This window comes from Octopus bimaculoides, chromosome Z (assembly GCF_046866305.1).
Source record: "Octopus bimaculoides isolate indiv1 chromosome Z, ASM4686630v1, whole genome shotgun sequence".
NCBI classification, from domain to species: Eukaryota; Metazoa; Mollusca; class Cephalopoda; order Octopoda; family Octopodidae; genus Octopus; species Octopus bimaculoides.
This window is the reverse complement of record NC_142944.1, coordinates 1,263,396-1,271,310: the sequence shown is the minus strand read 5'-3', so window position 1 is coordinate 1,271,310 and position 7,915 is coordinate 1,263,396. Positions and strand designations below refer to the sequence as shown.

Below are 7,915 nucleotides of genomic sequence, written 5' to 3'. Positions count from 1 at the left end.
CTAGTGTGAGAGGTGGTTAGTATAAGAGGCAGTGTGAAGTATGGGTTATTTAGGGAGGGTGTGCTAGGAGGTGGTAGGAAAGGCTGGTTTTGGTTACATATATATTGATATACTTACGTAAGCTCCATTAAATAAGGATTTCACAGATCCCCTGCATTTTTCTTCATTGATTTGATTTCTAAGATATAAATAGGTTTATTTTTATTTGTACTCCATCTTTAATGAATACCAACTATTTAAAAATGTGTTACTATATATATATATAAATACATACATACATACATATATATATCCACATAATTATATATATACAACCATAAATATCTATATATAACCATATATATATATATATATATATATATATATATATATATATATATGTATATATATTGTTATATGTATATATATATGTAAATTTATATATATATATATATATATATATGTATTTACTTGGAGAATGGAGCGATCGAGGCAAACCTACCACTTACCTATATAAATATATATATATATATACATATATAATGTGAGGAAATAGAGAGGTACTTAATAAATTACTATTTATTACTTAAAACATTGACAAAAATCCCTTACAACTGTTTCATTTCCTGACCTTCAGAAAATTAATTAATTCAATTAAAAATTATTTCAATGTTGAATCTCATCAGAAGTAGATAAAGGTATATTCAACATGTAGGAATTGAACACCTATTTTGCATATCTTTATCTATCTCTGAAGAGATTTGATTTTCAAATAATTTTTTATTTAATTAATTAATTTTCTGAAGGTCTGGAATTGAAACACCTGTAAGGGATGTTTGTCAATTTTTTAATTAATAAATAATAATTTATTAATTACATCTCTATTTTCTCATTATAATAAATAAATATATATAAACCACGGTTTATATAGTTACCTTGTAGTTGGAGTATTAAATATAATGTTCAATATTCTTTGTATAGGTAACTAACCAATATTTTCATAGGATTTTGCTATCCCTGGATGAAGTTTGTAACCTTTAATTTTGCTTGTGTGTGTGTGTATACACACACACACACACACATATATAGATAGATATAGATATATAGACACATACATATATATATACATACATTTATATATATACATATATACATCATACAACGTGGAAGACAATTGGAGATTTCTGCGGGACAACCTGTTGAAAGCCACCGACCAGATTTGTGGGTGGTGTAAGGTCCCCTCCCGAACCAGAGTAACGTGGTGGTGGAACAAGGAGGTAGACGGGGCTATTAGACAAAAGAAACAGGCTTGGAAGGACTGGAAGAACGGTGGTAGCAGGGAATTGTACCAATGTGCCAGAAGGGAGGCTAGGCAACAGGTTTATTTAGCCAGAGGGGAAGCAGATAAGGAAAGATTTGCCAATGTTCTGCGCCGTGAGGACCAAAGACTCGAGGTATTTCGTGTTGCAAGACAGTGTAGGAGAGAGAATAGTGATGTTGTAGGAGAGAAATGTGTTCGCATGGATGATGGTACGCTTGCATTAAATGAGGATGCAAAGAAAGAGGTCTGGAGATGCCACTACGATAGATTGCTTAATAAAGAGAATGAATGGGAGAAAGAGAGCCTGCCGTATGTCGACCCAATAGAGGGACCAGATATCCGAGTTGATAGTACCAGGGTAGATAAAGCAATTAAGAGTATGAAGACCGGGAAAGCCCCCGGCCCATCAGGAATCACTGCAGAAATGCTCAAAATATCTGGCAGCGTTGGCTATAGCCTAGTCACCCGTATTACGAACCAGGTGATACACGAAGGAGTCATACCCAATGACTGGTGTAGCAGCATCATAGTCAACTGCTACAAAGGTAAAGGTGACGCTTTAGATACAAATAATTACAGAGGCATCAAGCTGTTAGATCAGGTTATGAAAGTTACAGCGAGGGTCATAGCCCAACTAATTAGGGAGCGAATCAATTTAGATGAGATGCAGTTTGGGTTTGTGCCAGGTAAAAGCACTACTGATGCCTTATTTCTAGTGAGACAGTTGCAGGAGAAATACCTAGCTAAGGATAAACCTCTGTACCTGGCTTTCGTTGACATGGAGAAAGCCTTTGACAGGGTCCCCCGATCCCTTATCTGGTGGTCAATGAGGAAACTTGAGATAGAAGAATGGTTAGTGAGAGCTGTGCGAGCCATGTACAGAGATGCTGCCAGTAAGGTGAGGGTTGGAAATGAGTACAGCAATGAATTCCGGGTAGAGGTAGGGGTCCACCAAGGTTCCGTCCTCAGCCCCCTCTTATTTATCATAGTCCTCCAGGCAATCACAGAGGAGTTCAAGACAGGTTGCCCCTGGGAGCTCCTCTATGCTGATGACCTTGCCCTAATTGCGGAGTCACTATCAGAACTAGAGGAGAAGTTTCAGGTGTGGAAGCAAGGTCTAGAATTGAAGGGCCTTAGAGTCAACCTAGCTAAAACCAAAATCCTAATAAGTAGGAAGGTAGATAAAACACAAACCCCTTCAGGTAGATGGCCCTGCTCAGTATGTAGAAAAGGAGTAGGTAGTAACTCTATAAGATGTACCCGGTGCAAGCTATGGACACATAAGAGGTGCAGCAACATCAAAGGCAGGTTAACTAGCAAGTTAGTTTTTGTTTGTGGCAGATGTTCAGGTGCAATAAAGACTGCAAACAAACAGGAAACAACTTCTATCTCATTCCAGGGTGAAAAACTAGAGGTAGTCGATAGCTTCCGCTATCTGGGCGACCAAGTTAGTAGTGGGGGTGGGTGCGCTGAAAGTGTAGCTGCTAGAATAAGAATAGCCTGGGCAAAGTTTAGAGAGCTCTTACCCCTGCTGGCGACAAAGGGACTCTCACTCAGAGTAAAAGGCAGACTGTATGACGCATGCGTACGAACAACCATGCTACATGGCAGTGAAACATGGGCTGTAACTGCTGAGGACATACGTAAGCTCGCAAGGAATGAAGCCAGTATGCTCCGTTGGATGTGTAATGTCAATGTGAATACCCGTCAGAGTGTAAGTATCTTGAGAGAAAAGCTGAACATTAGAAGCATCAGTTGTGGCGTGCAAGAGAGACGATTGCGCTGGTATGGACATGTGGTGAGAATGGAGGAGGATAGCGGCGTGAAAAAGTGCCACACCCTAACAGTTGAGGGAACCCGTGGAAGAGGTAGGCCCAGGAAGACCTGGGCTGAGGTGGTGAGGCAAGACCTTCGTACATTGGGCCTCACCGAGGCGATGACTACTGACCGAGACCTTTGGAAATGGGCTGTGCGTGAGAAGACCCGGCAAGCCAAGTAAGATCGTTGCCAGTGCCCCTGGACTGGTTCTTGTGCGGGTGGCACATGAGATGCACCATTTTGAGCGTGGCCGTTGCCAGTACCGCCTGACTGGCTCCTGTAGGATTTTCGAGCGAGATCGTTGCCAGCGCCCCTGGACTGGCTTGTGCGGGTGGCACATAAAAGACACCATTTCGAGCGTGGCCGTTTTCGTGCGGGTGACACGTAAAAGCACCCACTACACTCTCTGAGTGGTTGGCGTTAGGAAGGGTATCCAGCTGTAGAAACTCTGCCAAATCAGACTGGAGCCTGGTGTTGCCATCCGGTTTCACCAGTCCTCAGTCAAATCGTCCAACCCATGCTAGCATGGAAAGCGGACGTTAAACAATGATGATGATGATGATGATATACACATATATATGTATATATACATATAAATAAATATATATATATATATATATATATATATATATATATATATATATATATATATATATATATATATATATATATATATATATATATATATATATATATATATATATACACTATATATATATATATATATATATATATATATATATATATATATGTATATATATTTATATATACATGTAATATATGATAGGAAGTCAAAAATTATCTGCTCTTTCACCGTAACATGTCTTTATTATTGTCACACTGCCTTCCGCACATGTGTGCTTATAGTTGGTTCTGTTATGGTCATGTGATCTAAGTTTGAGCCTGATTTTTCTTTCTGGCTTTACAGTGTAAGTATGGCCGCTCCACTAGTAATGTGCACCAAAGAAGAACAAAACGCAGTGATTCAAGAGATGGTAATGGCGAACTGGTTCACCATTACCATCTCTTGAGCTTGCTGAATTTTCTCATCAGTGGTGAATGTTGATGAGCATCTTTCTGCCTCTTCATGTGTCATGCTTGTCTGAATTTCTTGATCCACTCATAAACACTTCTATGTGGTAGTGCACTGTCCCCATTTTATGCTAAAAGACTCCGATGAATTTCAGCACCTGACACACCTTTCGACCAGAGAAATAGGATCACTGCTCTTTGTTCTTCTTTGGTGCACATTGTTAGTGGAGTGGCCATGCCTTCACTATAAGAAAAAATGGTGTAATCAGGCTCAAACTTCGATCATGTGACCACAATAGTACCAACTATAAGCTTGCATGTGCAGAAGGCAATGCAACAATAATAAAGATGTTATGGCAAAAGTGCAGATCATTTCTGACTCCCCCTTGTAAATTACACACACACACACACACACACACACACACACACACACACATATATATATACATACATACATATATATAAATATTATACATATATATATATTTATATCTATATCTGTATCTATATAAACAGGTTGACGTAAGCAAAAAGGGAAAAAATAGAACTCAAAGCATGAGTACATATATTTTTCATCAATTATATCACAGAAGCAACAGAGTGACACATGGGTTGAGAGTTTGGACCATTTATACTTATCAAACTTTTCTTATAAGTGCCAATGCATGAGACTCTCTGCTCCTGAGTCACTCTGTCGCTTCTGTTATCTATCTATCTATCTATCTAAATATCTATCTATATGTGTGTGTACATACACACACACACACCTATATATGTGTATATATATATATATATATATATATATATATATATATATATATATACATGTGACTTAATTTTCCATACAGTTCATTTGATTTCAGTCTCTAAAATGTCGCACTTTACTTTCAATGCAAAAAAAGACTTTCACATGGTCAAACATCTGATTTGTGGTACAAACTCATAAAATATGGGATTCTAGTGAAATGTTTGATTCACTCAGCCATTTTATTACCGTTTTTCCGATAACATGATTCAACACTCATTAGACTATGTAATATAATTAATGCTCTAAACCACTGATTCTTAACTAGTAGACTGCTCTGCTCTGATGCATTACCAGGGTGTATTTAAGTATGTCAGGGATTTTAAAATAGAATTTTTAGGGTCTCCATCAGTCAGAATTGACAGTACTTCTGCTCATGTATGAATAAGTTAGGGGAAAATATTTCTTTTCACCAAGTCAAACAGTTGTTCCTGCATATAAGTCTCTCCTTTTCATGGCACCAATGTTTATCTAAAGGAAAGATTGTTGATTTTGGCCAACACAGCTTGGCACCAGTTTGGTTGTAGGCATGGTTGTCAGAATGTAAAGAACCAGAACAATGGCATATAACATTTCAGCCGAAATTCTAACAGTTCAGCCAATCTATGACCGGGACTGGAATTTTTGTTTTGTTTTTTGTTTTCATTGATTCCTAAAGAATGAAAGACAAAGCTGACTCTGGTGAGATTTGAACTCAAAGCATAAAGAGTCAGAACAAATACTGCAAGGCAGGAATATAAAAATCCAAACTAAATCCATGTCTTGAGATCATCGGTATCATCATCATCATCATCATCATCACTACCATCATCACCCACTCACAATCATAAATCATACATATACAAATATACATATACATATACACACATACACACATACAGACATACATACATACATACATACAGACATACATACATACATACATACATCCATCCATCCATCCATCCATCCATCCATCCATCCATACATACAAACATACATACATACAGACAGACAGACAGACATACATACATAAATGCATACATACATACATACATACATACATACATACAGACGTACATACAGACGTACATACATACATGCATACGTACATACATACGTGCATACATACACACATCCATCCATCCATACATACATACATACAAACATACATACATACAGACAGACAGACAGACAGACAGACAGACATACATACATACATGCATACATACATACATACATACAGACGTACATACATACATGCATACGTACATACATACATACATATTAAAACATGATGCACTGCTTTGGTTCTGTTGATTCCTGTCAGACTATTCAACCATGCCAGCATGGAACATGTTTGTTGACAATGGTGATGACGATAATAGCAATAATGATGAGAATGATGACAGCAACGACGAGGTTGATGACGATGATAAGTATTTTCTCAGTTTTTGCCCAGCAAATCTACTCACAAGGCTTCGGCCATCTCATGGCGAAGATTAAAGATACTTGCTCTGGGTAAACAATAATTTCTATATTTTTTCTCTAAAATTTTTAAACTTGAATTTTTTAAAGCTTTTTATACAAAGTTTATATATGGTCCCAGTCAAAGACATAGAAAACCACTGAAGATGGTGATTCTAATATCATGCAACTGGGGGGGGGGATGTAAGAAGTTGGGAGATTGATAGACAGAAGTGATAACTACAGTCATGGGTTCTGACCTTATTATGACATCTATTGGACAAGGTATACAAGGGGGTGCTGAAAAGTTCCTGGGTTTGGGTAAATGAAAATAGAGGAAGATCAGTTAATTACAATTTTATTGAACATATTCCCCTCTCAGATTCACACACTTACTGCAGTGGTTCTTTAATTTTTCTAAGCATTGTAAAAGAACTCAGAAGTTTGGGCCTCCAACCAGGCCTTTCGTGATACCCTTAAAACCAGGTACTTTCCAGCACCCCTTCATATATCTTATATTTCACAGTCAAATATTTAATACTTCTTGCCTTATTCTACATGGATATAAAGCCAGTAGATCATTTGCCAACTTTGTAACAAGAAGCCTGTTCCCAAACATCCCACTAAGAAGTCTGCTGGGTTTCTTCTCTCTACAGAAAAGAATATTCTTGAAAGGTGGAAAGAATACTTTGCTGATCTCTCATCCAATTCCAATAAATCTTCTGGTGGACACAAGGTGAATCTAGGGGTGAAGACCAATCTGACACAGAGGCTGAAGTCAGGTGATTACAACTCTCAAATGTAGCAAGGTCATTGGGGAAGATGAAATTTGGCCTGAGATGTTAAAAGCCTTCAACAGAGAAGCAATTCTATGGTTGATTCATATCAACCAGGTCGCTTAGACCTTTGGGAAGATGCCTGATCTGGGGGGCAATCTGGGATGAGAATCCTAATTCTTAAAAAGGGAGACTAGAGAGAGCGCTCTAAAAGTGGAATTTATTGTTGAGTTTCTCTAGTAAAGTTTATGCTAGGTGTCTGGAAAAGAGATACAGGGAAAAAATCAAGTCCAAATTAGCTGAAGAACAGTGTAGCTTTTGTCCTGGATACAGCACAACTGACCAGATATTCACTTTACAGCAGGTGCTTGAGAAATCGTGGAAATATCTCCAAGAGATGTAGGCCCACTTTCTAAAGCTCAGAAAGGCATTTGACCATGTACCGTGGGACATACTGTGTAAGGTTTTACAAGAGCTTGGAGCTAATGGGCAACTTCTGGTTGCTGAGAAGTCCCTTTACAAATGCCTAAGTGTTTGTGTTTGTGGAAACAGTGCTATGTCGAGACCTTTCAAGGTAATTGTTGGACTTCAGCAGGAGTGTGTATTGTTACCTGTCCTTTTCATAATTTTTATGAATTGGATCGACAGACACAACCATTGTGGAAGTGATATCACAATCGGTGGGTGTAGGACCAGTCAGTTGATATTTGCAGACAACATGGTACTACTTGGCTCATC

The 7,915-nt window shown here is 38.0% G+C and overlaps 1 protein-coding gene across 2 annotated transcripts in view; it reads right to left on the bottom strand.

Moving 5' to 3' along the window:
• LOC106868853 (serine/threonine-protein kinase DCLK2) overlaps positions 1 to 7,915 on the bottom strand; it is a 196,816-nt gene that overhangs the window by 119,316 nt on the left and 69,585 nt on the right. The window lies entirely within an intron of this gene.